This window comes from Bombus impatiens, unplaced genomic scaffold (genome assembly GCF_000188095.3).
Source record: "Bombus impatiens unplaced genomic scaffold, BIMP_2.2 scf_0436, whole genome shotgun sequence".
Taxonomy (NCBI): Eukaryota; Metazoa; Arthropoda; class Insecta; order Hymenoptera; family Apidae; genus Bombus; species Bombus impatiens.
In genome coordinates, this window is record NT_176855.1 from 227,669 (window position 1) to 243,678 (window position 16,010).

General features: G+C 39.3%; 1 protein-coding gene across 1 annotated transcript in view; it reads right to left on the reverse strand.

The window, feature by feature from the left end:
* The window catches only part of LOC100749246 (zwei Ig domain protein zig-8-like), a 108,109-nt gene extending 101,482 nt beyond the window's left edge, over positions 1 to 6,627 (reverse strand). Inside the window, exon 1 of the mRNA XM_003490424.4 lies at positions 6,486 to 6,627. The gene's annotated coding sequence lies outside the window, so the exon portion shown is untranslated. The remainder of the gene's footprint in view (positions 1 to 6,485) is intronic.
* Between the last annotated feature and the right edge of the window lie 9,383 nt (positions 6,628 to 16,010).

Genomic DNA, 16,010 nt, shown 5'->3' on the forward strand with positions numbered 1-16,010 from the left:
TCTATACCTTGGGCTCTTTATCCGTTCCAGTAATTTAACTTTTTTAAGTTCGTCAGCAGCATTTTCTGCCAATCCTTTACGTACTTTAAAACTTCGATACCTAAAAACTCATATAATTCCCCGGAAACTGGACGATTCGTACGAAAACACCAACGTAATTAGTCGCAATATTATTTATTAACATAAATCTAAATTAATCGAGTCTCATGCATACCTTGTATAAAATCTCCGTATATTTTTAACCCTTTTAATATTTGAACGAAAATCTTGATAGGTTAAAGTCGTTTAAAATAAGCAATTTGCAACATGTTTACTCCCTTTCTGTACTCCTCCGCCATTTCTCGCTCATTTTCAAACAAGCAAATGAGATTTCGAGGTCAACAAACAGTTCGTTTAAAATGAAAAACATTCTCGCGAGTTTGTTGAAGTAAATAAAAAAAAGCTGAGGCAAATGTTTATGCAACTCTATGCTGCGTTATATGAGCTTCATTTTAACATCTCGTGGAAAGCCCCGAATATAAAAAAGGTATAAAATACTGTGAAGCTTCTTTAACAATAACCTTCCGCAATACTTGTTTCCAATCTCCCTTACACAGGACCATTTCCAAGTTTTTCATTAATCGACGTTCCGATGGACGATGGTTCTCTTAAAATCGGTATTTTGATAATCAAACGTCTACTTTGTCCGATATTTTATCATTCGTGGTTTCAAATTAACGTTGATTCCTTCTTAAATTACCTAAATTCCAAATCACCCGAGAGCGAAATTTATTATGCAGAGACTTCATATTTCACTTGAAAAAGAGATGGCGAACACAATTATGAAATACCTGGCATAACTTTAAGAACGTAGGGGATAGCAAATGAGAAATTACAAGGACCTCTGACCGAGGATTAATAGCACAAAATATCCCAGTAATCTTAAACGATTTAATGCTGATCCCTTGGCTCGTAATATCGATTGCTTCGATGCTTCTCATCGGTGACCTAAATCGGGCAGGGGGGCCCGACGTTTAATTATTCGATCAATAAAGTAACGTGTCCGATGATCGAAATTCGTATCGGTATCGGTATCTCGGTCGATACGATCATGGATTCCACGTGATTCTACGCGGAGGGAAATCGTCAGGTTGGATTGCGCCGTTCACGTTGACACGTTTGTCAAGCTCGACTCTATTCCTGCCGATGTACAGGTTCGATGGAAATTGAACGGACGGCTTACGAGCTCCGTTCGCTGTACCGAGTCGTTTACATGCTAGACCGGAGTAAGATGGATCACCGATCGTGTAAACCATTATTCGACATGGCGCGTGGAATCGATTATCGAAATAACGCGTCCGTTCGCTGTCTACTGCCACGTGTGTGCTTCAGCTGATCGAACCTATCGAACCTCTGCAGCGTATTGCAGACGTTTCCAGACGTAATTCTTCGCTTGGTCCGAGAAAACTCGGTTTCAGAAATTCCCCTGACACTTTGATCTTGCCACCTCGACCATAAAACTCATAAAGTCTTATTGAAATCAGCGTCGCGTTCCAGATGAAACGCGAGGCTCGCGTGTCAAAGGATCGACCAGTTCACCGCGCCATCATTTTTCAGAACGGTTCGTGACATTCAAATTTCTCGACTTCCTTCGAAAGGATACGGGGAAAAAAGAAGAAACATATAGTTGAAACTCGGACGATCGACGCAAAGGAACCTGATTTCCTTCGTTCATATCGTTTCGATTTGCCGATCGTTTAAACCGCGTACTTGAAAATTTCACGTGCAATGAGATTATCGATCGAATTTACGATCGATCGAAGAAATTGGCATAAAGTTTCGACATAAAGCGTGTGAACTATAATTTTAGTATATAACTTGGAGATAATGGCTCGAATCGATTGATCACTTGCGGGAGCACTCGAGACCTGTGAAATTTAGATATCTCGATCCTTCGAATTTCCATGGCTGAATAATTACATTTACATAGTAGTTTTTTTTATAATCCACTTCCTAATTAGATGCTTATGATAATTTTACCTGGCTGATTCATATGGAAAGTCGAATCACTCGGTAAGAAATTCCATTTTCTAGGAAATTTGTTTGAAAAATTCAGGATGCGATTTCAGTAACAATGTTAACTGCGCTGTGCTCTCATATATTTGTATATGTATATGTACATGTATATGCATGTACATGTATACGTATATGTAGTATTTTATCGTCTTCATATGCTAAACGCGGAAAGCTGCAAGTCAGCGCTGTTAGCAGAAATATAGCTCAATCTTACCACCTTTTTATTTTTGTAATTAATAGTCCTGTGAAACGTTCTTTAACATAATTTAACTTTATAATTCTCGAACGTTTAAAAAATTCTTCGTCCTCTATTATAACACATTTTGCAATTTTAACGATGCGAAAGTTTGGTGGAATATTTTCAAAAACTACATTCGCTATTAGCGGCTTATTAAAAAGACCCTATTAATATTACATGCGGATTTTGATCGCGGAATCGCTGTAAGTTTAACCACGTACGGGAAAATTACGCGGATTCCGGAAGTTTTCCATTGTACCGTTCCAAATAGAATATCAAAGAATTTTCGAACAGAAGATCCACGAGACAAAAGGGTATATTTTTATCCAATATTTCATTCAATTTTATTCTATTCTTATATTTTTTCATAGTAACGATTTATATACATGTATCAAAAGGAATTAGATGCATCCGTCGTTTGTTGATCACAATTAGAGCGTGCAATTTATGCGATAGAATTTCCGCGAGTTCATATCTTTTTTACGAATGTAATTAAAAAAGATGAAATCCAGACAGAAGTTTGTCTTCCACACCGAATATCGTAACAAGTATACTACGCGTTGCATATTTCGCATATTTTGCCACATTACGCGCATTCTGTGCGTTTTTCAACCTTTAAACGCACGTAAACGCGTAAAAATCCGTAGTCCGACGATATTACTTGAAGATACGCATATAAAAAAATTCTTCGATGCTTCGATGAATTAAACCATGGAATAACGCGTCGATCGTTCGCGGACGAAATATTTCACGTGCAAATTGCCACGAAAGGATACGAGAGGAGCTAAGGAGAAGCGACTCTCGACGCAGAAGCTATTCTCAGGTCGGTGGTAACCTGGAATGGACAAGCATGGAAGCGGAACGGCACGAGCTTGCAGCCTTTGTTAAAGGAACAATTAGCATTCTGCATACTGGGAATCTGGCAAAGGCGCGACATCCTGTCAGGAACGTTAAGAAAATGCCGAATGGTTGGCGGTTCGTTGCAACGTGGTGGCGATTTACATTTGCCCGGGGACAGAAAGCGGGGTCATCGTCGACCCATCTCCGATCTTCTCTATTTCCGTTTCCGTGTTTATGCGACAAATTGCTTCTGAAGGGTGAATTGAATTCTGTTTGTGGATGTTCTCGAACATCGTGAAAAGCTTTATAAACGGAAGAGAGCGCTGGCATTTTATCCGGCGGAGAAGGAAATTGCTGGCCTTGTTTTTCAGAAACTTTGTCGAAGTCTATCGAACTCTAATTCTATGGTAATCCCGAGCGAACGTACGACGTTTTAGACGAAGATTCAATTTCGACACCGTGCACGTATCGAACACGTAATGAAAAATACCTTTTGTTCTTCGGGGAAAAAAAAGGAATTTTAATGAGGTGGTTTTCAAATTGCGGCCATTCTATCGAACCTAAGTGCCCCTCTCTCGCTCTCCGTCTCTCTCTCTATTTCTAGATTTTTCGAGCTTCGACGAACGATAATTTTTAGGCCGCGAATTCGCGCGGATAATCAGGATATCCGAATTCGATATCAGCTATATGAAAATGTGTATGGATTATCGAACGACCCAGCCTAGTAGCTCGCAACAAACTTCTATGGTTTGTGTTCACGGACCATTCTTAACGACGCGTTCGTCTTTCGTACCGATCACGTTCTTTCGCATATTTCCGGTAGGATATATTGGATCGGCAACTAAGCGATTGCGGATTGTGTCATTAGGTGGTATCGACAAAATCTGCAATCATTTAGTTGTCAATCCAATAAATGACAAAGTTTTATAAGAAAGCTGTGGAAAAGGTGTCACGCGTCTTACGAGTTAGAATAATTTTTTAACGGAATTTTCCGTTCACGCCGTGAGAAACATAATGTTCTAGGCATGAAAGATCGCGTTTAATACCGCGAACAGCTTTGTAATAGCGTAATTCATATTTCCGGGTTAATAAATTATTCTTTGTACGAGTCCTTTAGAAGCGAATCTACGAGGGAATAAAGGTCCAATAAAATGTCGAAGATCTACTACCGAAAAATACGAGTAACCAGATGAATTATAGCCCGTTGGTTTTTGCGACAAAAAACATGTCTTAGAGAGATGTATCAAATATATTAGCGTAATGTTCGTTCCTAGCTGAATATTTGTGCATATTGCGCATCCTGAAAGTAAATGGCACATACGCTGTAAGTAACGAGAAACATCAAACTTCACTTTCATATCAAACTGCACAAACTTATCCATCAACATCGTACCACGAATTTTCTTAACCTCGAACGAAATAAGATGAAATTATTAGAATAAGGAACACAGGAGAATAAAAGGATACAAGGATTTGATTAAACGTCTCTGAAGTTACGTAACTATTTTTCGTTCTTTCGTCATTTACAAAGTCGCGTACCGGTTTTGCTCATCGTTGCTGCGTATGTTTTAAGACGTGGACTATCGGACTAAAGTACAATTACAGAATACAAAAATACAAAACACAAGTACAAAATACAGAAAATAAGATTAACTTATATACGATTGACATTAACGGTAAGAGAAAAAGGTGAAGGTGAAAAATCAAAGATCAAAAATCATCGATTATTGTCCGAACGACGTTCGCAATTTCATCCGCTGTACCGTCGCAGTTCTTCGCGCTAACAAGATCCGCGCTAACGTAACAAGTCGCAGGCGTATTCAATTCCGCGGAACAAAAGCAAGGAGCAAGCGAAAACAAGCAAAAAGGAAAATCGAAATCAAACAATCGTTGCAACTTTGTCAAGCAGTCCGTTTAAACTGCGCCGGGACGACCCGATCAGGACAATCGAAACTTTCTTTATCGCGCCAAGGAAATTATCGTAAAGATCTCGCGAGTTGCTGCGCCTCCTGATACGCGCGCAATTTTCAGACCACATTTCCGCCGTCACTTTTATTCGAAATATCGCGACTGGCAACGAAGGATTAAATTCACGAGCGCCCAGCTGCGTTGTTATTGAATAGCGTCGTTGCTGGCCTCGTGTAGCCTTTGACAAGGCTTACTGAAGTGTTTGATGAGACGACCGGTCGTTAGACGAGTTTTCGAGGTTTCTATTTAAGTTGGCGCGTGCTCATGAACCGCGTCAACGTTCGCCGCGCACCGCGTCTTTCCGCCGCTTTCTCAATCTCCAGCTCTCTGACACCACATACGTCATAATTATCACGAGTTAAGATGTCCCGAGCATTTCTTTTTTCTCTTCCCAGACACCGTTCAGGAAACTAATTAGCTACCGCATAACGAGCGTCGCGCGAACAAAAAGAAGTCACGTAATTAGTCAACGCTAGGGACTCGAGCCGCGTATCGATCTCTCCGCGAAAGATGCACGGTCACCGCACGAATATTATCGTATACATGTTGAATGTAAACTGCGATTGTAACGAGAGGTAGCGGAGTCTCCTTGTAGCAGCCAAACGAGACTCGAACATCCAGCCGGCTGAACTATTGTCTCTGGCCATCGAAGTGGGCCACATGCAAGAACTTCACATTTCTAGCTAAGACACCGTGTCCTTGGTTGGTTAAATTATCGCCAGATATTTAGAAGATCGTGTACGCGGACAGAGATTAGTTTATCGCTGCTGATTCTTCGCAGAATTCTTTAGACGCTGTCGATACGATGAGATTATATGTTGTCGAAACAGACGATGGTGAAATTAATAAATTCTTCGATATTATTACGATACTATTACCCATCGATATGGTTTCATGAAAAAAAAAGAAACTTGCATTGCGTGGAAAGGGTAAGTCGCGAAAAGAAAGTTCGCTGAAGCTTCAGTCTTCCGATTCTTCCGCCGGAGTTAAAACTTTCTAAGCGAATACGACAGGGCATGGCTATCTTTAAAATCTCTCAGCTTTCCCGCGCAAACAAGTTCTCCATACGAAAAGTTGGAAACTTTCCCAAAAGTTGGTTGAATGACATCCGTCGCGCTAATTTACGAAAGAAGAAGCCGATCGTTTCTCCGTGTAATTTTAATTCCGGCGATTTCTACGTGTAAACGTTTAGCTCGAACACATCCAGCGAATTACGAATAAAAGCCGCTGGAAAATACGAATTTCTCCGATCAACTAGACACGAAATGTAACATTTTTCCCGTCACGAAGTGATTCTCGTGCGACCAAAATTATTTGAATTTAATCGTCCGACAAAGTTCAGGCAATTCAACGAATAAAGTTTTACTTTTGTTGTTAAACTTACCGACAACGATGCACAGTTCGCGGTTTCAAAAGCTGTCACGGTATTACGAGGACGATATCTCCTGCGACAAAACACGACAACATAACTCACGACTCGTGCAGCTCGGTCGGCTGGCGACTGACTGCTCGCAGTTTGAAAGCTCGCAAGTCTTAGAAGCGACCTCTGCCACCACCACGTGCTTCCGATGGATCCGGCGACTACAACGCCGTAAGCGGTGATCCTACGAAGCCCTCATTGTCCTGGAAAATCTTCGTAAGCTGGAGCTTTCCAAGCCGCAACACCCGATCCAGCAACTTGATATCGTCCCGATGATCAACGCGCCAACGTTGGAAACTACAAATAAAAGAGGGCTTTGTCGTTGCGGCCGCGGTAATCCGTTTCCAGTTGCAACTTGCATTCATTGCGGCAACCTACAGGAATTTACGATAACGCCGCGTGTAATTCTTTCTTCCCTCTTCTTGTTTCTATTCTTCGCTAGCTACGTTTCTGCTTTGTTAAAATCGATACTTTGTCCAAGCGTCGAACTTAGCTTTACAAAGAGACTATCTCAAAAATTTGTTGCCACCGGCAACGTTTTGAAAATTTTGGAATTGAGGAACAACCAAATATACAGGTAACTTTGATAACGCGAGATTGGCAACGTATCGAGCTTTAAATCTGCTTCCACGCTGAAAATAAGAAGCGCGATTTATCGTGTTTTTCCCTTGGAGTCATCAACGTTCATTTAAAAGTAGAATTCTTACGCGAATAGGCGATTACAGCGAACCACTCGAATTTCTCCGTTTGGAAATGCTTTCGTAATAAAATATAGAATGGCTATGTGTTTTGAATTTTCACGAAGCACAATTGCGTATACTAAGTATAGGGACAAGCTTCTTCCCGATTTTTTGGCGAAATGAAAATAAATTCGTCGGAAGCAACTGATTTCTACGTCTATTAGATAGCTAACGCGAAAACGTCTTAAAATAGTTTGGAAAAATCAGTTCGCGTAAGCGAATGCCGTCGTTGCGATGAACATCGAACGGAAAAAAGGGATGCCGATAGCGAAAGCGTTAATTGAAATTAGATCCTTTGCTGGAAACAACTCGTATCGCAAACGGCCAAAGCGAAAGCGTTCAAAGCGCGAGTTACAAAAGTTAGAGGCTCGCAGTATAACGGGAAACGGGGAAATGATTCCGATCGTTGGTTTTATCTATCAGCCGAAATGAAATATCACCGGTCGTTTAATCGCGACGAAACTCTCGCAAATCTCGCTCGATCTCCTGCATATTTGCCAGAGATGATCCAACGAAAGGAGCGTTCGAAGCTGACGAAGATTGATGATCGATCCCGGTTGAATGTATCGCTCGCGTGGTATTATTCGTTGAAACTTCGCGGTGGTTCCTTCGACCCCGAAATAGTCTTTTTCGTCGTATACGGCTAACATTCTCTCTACAAAAACAAAAGCACGAATCACTTGTGTGGGACACACGTGCTCGTAAATCTCCGAGCTTGTGACATGCTTGCGACCTTCCAATTACATTCGACGGATTAATCTCACGATCGAATCGTCGCTGGACGTTTTCGGGTCGTCGACCCGCAACAAGGCTTCTCCGATCCGCGTGTTTTCTTCTTCTGTCGCGTTCTCCGCGTCTTGCTCTTTTTCTAATTATTCTCCATGGTGCGTCCGTGGTGATCGTGACACGCTCGCGCGTACTTGGTCCTCTGGCAGCTGTTGAGCCTGTCCATCCGTTTAAAAGCTCGTTTAAAGTCCTTCGATCGATACAGGAATTTTCAGACGAAGGCGGGCGTAGAAGCAAGGGAAGCGGAAGATTCGTCGCGATTTTTATCTTCGCTCTGCTCCGCGCGCACGCCGCGTTTCTTTCGAGATTGGATTTTTATTTATAACGAGGAAACCATTCACGTTGTATCGCTTTATCGTATCGATGTTAGGAAAATCAGCGTCGTGCGTACGCGACCGTTCTTCCAAGGGGAATTAAAATTCCGTCGCAGTTTCTTCCTTATATCGATTTACCTACGCATGTGATGTACACGGAGTTTATTAAGAAACGTTAAACGTTAGCTTCGATACGGTATGCGATTTAGCATCGCGATAGACATTGATCGGCTTTCACTGAACGATGAAACGAATTAAACATTTTCATCCGGTCGTATATTCTGCCCGATAAAACATCGTATCGCGCGTGCAGTAAAACGTAAACGTTTGAAATTGACGATACATATTTTCTATCTTTTATTCATACATAGAACATTATACTTTATAAATATTCGCAGGAAATTATATTCGCTATAACCTTTGCTATCGATACGCCTATTCCACGTTCAAATACAAAGTCCTTTTTTTTTTGACACGTATCAATTATTAGGGGCACGATACGTCAAAATCGAACTGCATATTAATGAAATGCCTGGAACAGCGGGCTGATCAGTTGGAACGTGGCAGTACCCGTAAAATACAGATTTCCCAGTTTGTAACAAAACATTGGTTTAGGTCTTATCGGTATCGAGTTTGCTGTAATTAAGCATCGTTTAATCCCCTCTGCAACACCATGTCACATACGAATTGCATAGCTATAGGCTTGCTCTGTTTCGCTTTTATTTCATTTGTCTACCATCGCGTTGTATCGTCGTATTCTTTGAAAGATAGGCAATTTTATTGCTATCAAAATCACTCTGGTTTATTTTTACTGGTTAGATTTCGCATTCGGCACACAAAATTATAACGAGTCGTTTATTCGTTTAAATTTTCGATCACAGATGATTTTCTAAACACGGAATGCTAAGATATATTTCTATAAATATCACGTCATAAACTTCTTTCTATGTCTGGCTGCGTGACAAACGAAAACATTCGACGGTAGTTGTTCGTGTTTCGCGAATTCGAACGAAGCTTTGCTCGAGAAGCTTTTACCCTTCTTCAGGACTTAGAAATCCACTTTAGTCCAAGTTGATAAAAGATTTATACACCCTTGTAAATCTCATAAATTGGCGATAGCGTAACCTGTTTTCATCGGCGATTATTGTGTACCGCGTTAAAAATGAAAACGCTTGATCACGATAACGAGACTGTTACTATTATTCATGAGTATATCATGCGTATTTTCTTACCTGGCCTCGTTCGAATAGCAAAGACGAAGAAAGTTTGATCGTAATTTTGATTTAAGGCTACTTTGATTTTTTCAAGCTATCGGTACATTCAGCACTGTAAAATAGTCAAGATATTTTTTCTTGTTATTTTCGACGAGCACCCAAGGGTTTAGATTTTGAAAAGATAACAGGAAAATTCCTAGAAAGCCTTGAAAGAAATATATTTGTACATATTATTATTTTTATTATTATTTATCGATGTAATTATGTAATACCAGTCAATATAATCGTTGAGAATTGTGGATCTTAATTGTCGAAATAAAAGTAAAGGAACACTAAGGTTACACTTAGAATTCATACTAAATTGTTTTAGATTTATTTAAGAAACGATTTTCAGGATCTTCGTCGATATATAATACATTTGCACGCGTCTCAGCATCTTCTATACCACACCGCTAACGAAACAGTTGCATTCATCTGTTTTTCCAGACGCTGTGCACATACATACTTCCATACGCTCATATTCGCATACGTGTGTCACTACTACTCGGTTAATCTAGTCTAACACACAAAATTATACGTATAATAATTATTATAATCAGTAATAATTATAAAGGATAATGATTACGATATATCGTTTCTTATTCGACGTCAACATCATATATGGTAGACATGCAAAAATCGAAAGCTGCCTGGGTCGATTTCTACGTGACATCTCGACTGAAAAGTTTCCGACTATGCAACGTGGGTTACAAAACTTATCGATAGGATCTCCTTAATCGGTTTATCTTGGCATCTGGATCGAGAATCGCTATATCGTTGGTCAATAGCTGGCCTTCCTTGTTGTTGCATCCGCGTATCGCCAACTTCTACCGGGAAAATTTCCTTCATAACTCGCCTGGCACGTAGATTACGTGATTCCATCGTACGATACCAACGATCGTCAGATTTAAGTCACAAATTCGCTATATTTCGTCATTAATGGTTTACCTCTCGTGCCCCTTTTAAATTCTTCGCGTAACAGTTTTAGTTTATTTTATTAACAGGATACACGAACTTTATCAATTTTACGAAGAACAGAATTTCTAGCAGGATATTAATAAAGAAATGGATGGCAAATAAAGGGAACATAATATTAGCGTTGGTGAATGTTTTTTCTTTCGTGAATTAATTTCCGTTCTTCGGTTATTTAGAGAGATCCATCGGATTGTATAAATTTAGGTATTTCCATGGAAATCCATGTGAAAATATTTTCCAACCGTTGATTTACCTAAGTATTCTTTAATCGATGAAAAGTATTTACGCGTGCCTCCGTTTTCCAATCGAGTGTTTTCATCGGTTTCGTTTTATTCTTCATCGTCAAAAAATAGATACAAAAAAAAAAAAAAAGGGAAATGATACAGAATGATACGAAATTTAATAAAGGCGGATCTAATTAATTAGTACGCAAACGTCACAATAAATACAACGACGTGTAAATATATTTCGTAGCCACTGTATTTGTTTCGTATAGAAATTAAAATGTACGCGATGGGACAAATAAAAATCTGAGCAATTTAAATCTATCGAAGAAGACGAAACGACAAGTCTCCTAATTATTCTCTTATCGTAGAATTAAATTATTCCGTTACATTTTACATGTACAATTACATTTGCCGTATGTACTATTCTCGTGTTTATATGCAACGCAAGAAATATTCCCGATATCCCGTACAACAGCGTATTCGGTCACAGATTATGCGACATGCACCGAATAAGATTTATGTTGTCATTTTTCCCCTCACCATCTTTCTTCATTCTTCGAGAAACCGTATAAAAAGTTGCGACTTCCATGGGAATCATGATTAATGGTTATCCTTGTCTTAAAGTGTACGCAAAATCCACGCATTCACGCGCTGAAAGTCGACCCACGGGGATTATCGATAACGATTTCTGTAGGTGGCCTTCTTAACGCTCGTTCATCCACGGTAAGACGATGAGTTTCCAGTACAAGGTAAAAAGCGTTTTAAATTGAAGCCATCGCGGTAAAGTTTATCGCTGGGATAAACGTAAATCAAGTTGCGTGTGACGCTGTCATCTTTTAGATTGTTTCATTTCGCGCGTTACGAAGGGAAAAAGCGAATTGGTTCTCTAAATATAAATCGGAAAACACGTTTATTTCGTAGAATCTGTTTCGGTTTTTCGGCTTTTTCTCGTTTATTTCAATCTTGCGAACTTCGAATTTCTTCTCTCGGGCTAACGATCGATTCGGAACGTGAAAAATGTATTTGGCTTTGAGCTTTCACATTTTCTGTCCCACGAACTGAATTCAACCGGAAATTATCGTAAGCAACGTTGCTGCTGTTCTTACACGCACAATTTCAGCGAATTTTCGCAGTGTCATTCGTGAATTATATTTTCTTATGATACTTTACGCAGGGTGCGCATTTCTGTATTTTATGTTACGCACACGCTTCGAAGACTTCCAGAGACAGCGAAAATTCGAAGACTCGCGGAAAATGGACGTCTAGTGTCATTGATTTCCACGTATCTACATAATTTTGTCGTGAAATTTTATAGCAAGTTTCTTCTCAATTTTAAAAACGTCCACGTACTTGAGAGATTTGTGAGTCAATAAACTGACCATTCAAGCCCTTTCCATATTTACATGCAACGCGTTACATAGAAACAGCTCCTGACTTTGTAGAATCTACAGCAACCGAAATTTCCATCTCGGTTAATTATCTATGCAAGGAGCTTTTACTTTGACGCTATACTCGAATGTAAATGTATCAATTCCACTTCATTTTCACGTCCATTGTATCTCCGTCAAGATTGATTCGTACATTTGCAATATTTTATTTATTATATTTATTATATTATATTTTATTTGGAATATGTTTCATCGCGCAGTGAAAAATTATTATTTTTGAATATGTGTAGCTTAGACCAGTTCCATAATCGCTAGTGCGAGGCGTGAAACGATTCAGAAATCTTCGCCTAAACGATCTTTTTGTTAAAGGAATCTCGTGAGATTTAGAGGTGGCAATTTTTGTTCCGCTAATTACTGGTGTTTCGTGGCAAGTTGCGCATTAATTGCATAAAGTACGGCCTGCAAACCGTTTATCGAAGATACGAAATTAAAGCAGCAGCGTGACGTGGCTCGAAGCTAATAACTCATGCTTGACCCTACCTGGCTTTCATTTGTCAACTGTGCTTAACGTGTCACCGTTGCATTTCCATTGTCACGAGTGCATGAAAAACTTGTATGACGTAAAATAACAAGGAGGCAAAAACTCTGACCCGTTCATACAACGGATGGCTCGTGTTTTTGTTAACGTAAATTTCCTAACTGCTCAACATAAAATCACCGGCGGACAAACTGTTCAACAGCGAATGTGAAAACGTTCGGCCGTTTTTCAAGAGGAAACCACGGCCATGGGACACAATTGTCAAGCAATCTTCCATTCTGTGAAAATCAGATTTCGACGTTACGTTGTTTGTTTTATCGCGGTTATGTTTGTTTTCTTTGTCGTTCCGTGTACTTCCCTTGGCGGGACGTTGTTCCCGCTTGCCAATGGAAAACACTGGAGAGTTTCCAACAATTATCCAAAATCGATTCTTTAAAATACCCGCACGATAATGTTTTTAAAGGGGATTCTTCACGCGACGTTTACCTTTACCGTAAAATTGCCAGAAGCTGTCCTTTCCTTTAGCTTTACGCGCAACGTTTCGCGATAATCGGAGGAACAACGTAAGCGATTTAAATCCGAAAATCTTCAAACTAGATCGATTTATCGATGAACGACGGAAGACGAAGACAAATCATCTCCACGTATAGAACTGGGAGCGAATCTTTGCGGAATTAAGCAGATTAAATAAAAATGTTTACGTAAGAAGTTACTAGGCAAACTAGATGCCTTTTAGAAGAATTGGACGCTTATCAGTATTGTGATATGTATAATTTTATGTGCTAGACTAAATTAGCTGCGTAGTAGTGATACATGTGTGTGAATATCAGTGTGTGGAAGTATTTGTGTGTCTCGCGGTGTCTCGAGAACGAAGAAATGTAAACTGTTCAGTTAAGATTCTGGTATGGAAGAAGGTGAGACGCGTACAAGTGTGTATCGATGGATATCTTTGAAATCGTTTATCAAATAAATATACAGGGTGGTTGGTAACTAGTGGTACAAGCGGAAAGGGGGTGATTCTACGCGAAAAAAGAAGTCGAAAATATAGAATAAAAAATATAGAATAAAAATTTATAGAATAAAAAAAAAAATGTCAATCGAGACAACGATCTACAGTGAGATCCGTTATAACGAGACGCGATAAAGTGCACGCGTACCGAGCGAAAATTCAAAATCGATTTTCTCGAAAACAAAGCCTCGAACGAAAATTTTTTATTCTATATTTTCGACCTCTTTTTTCGCGTAGAATCACCCCCTTTCCGCTTGTACCACTAGTTACCAACCACCCTGTATATTTATTTGATAAACGATTTCAAAGATATCCATCGATATTCCAATATAAATGCTAAGTGTAAATTTAGTGTTCCTGTACCATTATTTCGGCAATTAAGATCCAAAATTCTCACCAGTCAGTTATTTTGCATTTCCATGGAACATATTTTTCTAAGGTTGGCGAACAGATCTTTGGTATTGAAGCCGTGTTTCACCATATCGCGAGAGCTCTCTAAATGCACTCGGAAATTCGTCGTGTCTCTGTGACGCGATTCTTGGCGGGAAATTGCACGAGTCGTAGGATCGAGAATCCACCCTGCGCACCCAGCTACTGAACGTGCCTGAACTTTTAAAAGAGCTGCGGCTGCGAAACGTAGCAAGCAGACTTCTTCGAAATTTCGCAGCCAAAATCACGCGACAATTTTCACGATGCAAGTGATCGGCGCGGTAAGCTCTCGATCGACGCTTCTTCCTTCCGTCTGCTTGCAAGAAGGAAATTTGACGAATGGGTAGACTCTGGTTAAAGTAACGGACTACGTAAAATATTTAGCTAGGAAGAACGTTATTTTTACACTCGTTACTCAGAGTTATTATTACTCCGTTAATCCATTGAGTATAGTATTAGGTTGTCCGAAAAGTTCCTTTCGTTTTCTAAGGAAGTAGTAGATGCACGACATTTTTTGGTTTATATTATTTTATCGAGTTACGTTTGATCCATTTTATTCTATTACTACAAAATGGATCATAGACAAATCCATAAAATAATATAAAATACAAAATTTTGTGTATCTATTGTTTCATTTACGAAACGAAAGAAACTTTTCGGGCAACCTAATAATTCTTTTACCTAGGTATTTGTTATTTTCCGTTAAAATAAATTAGATATATTATATTTAAGCTTCCTCGCGAAATTTAGCTTTATTAATTTTAGCCGATAAATTATTAATTCTTTATTCTGTGATTATAAAAACTTCTAGCTACGACCTGGCTAACGGCTTAAGTAGAATAAGGAAGACGAGACAGACATTGAACGCATCGGTTTCGATGATAATTGGTCTACTGATAATAGAAAACGCATGATTGCAATAAATATTATATTTTACACGGACGATTGATCGTAATCTTTTCGAAATCTACAAATTGGGTCCATGTAGACCCATGAAGAAGATGCAGATGAAATCTCGAAACATCCGACAGACTACAGTGAAGCCCTTCGGGTGAGAAATAGTCCGATCTGCAAAATATATTTTGTTTCTAGAGATAATGTACAGTTGGCGTGTATGTTTGAAACTAGATTCTGTTAGCGGTGTTCTTTTTACTACGTGTCGTTAGGACAGAATCACGAATTGGTCAATGCGCAAAATAACTCGAATTACACGGAAAATAAAACGTCCATGTAACGTAATTCGTATCTGAAAGTGTTCTCTTTTAGTTCAATACTTTACACACGCGCATAGCGAGAGAGACGGAAAGAGGATCCGGAGATTTTTTTATTTCTATGGTCCACTTGTTCTGGTTGCACTAAGAGTATGCAAACATTGTGCTTCTCTTTGTTCGACGAAACTAAAATTGCACGGAGTGTTGCATCGAAAAGCGGAGGCAGATGTTCGATATACACTAAGGTAAACTCGAAATACTTTTCGGGTCGCGAATAAAGCGAATTATTTGATGTACGCTCGATAACACTTTGGATTTTCGGTCCCAGTGACTCGTATCACGTAGATCGTGACATTTATATCCTGACATTTTCTTTCAAATTTAATCGTCCAGTTTTCATCCTAAACAGAATTTGCACATTATACGAGTCGTCGTAAAACTTTAACTATATTTTCGTTGCAGAACTTTAAGGGTGTATTCTAGTCTAGAGGCATGAATTTCGGGCGGTTTTTGAAGCTCTGTACAAACGAAACAAAAAATATTTTTGCTATCCTTTCTTTTTAGCATTTGTTTATTGATATTTTAAGATTACGTAAAAAATTCACCAAAAAAAACTCAA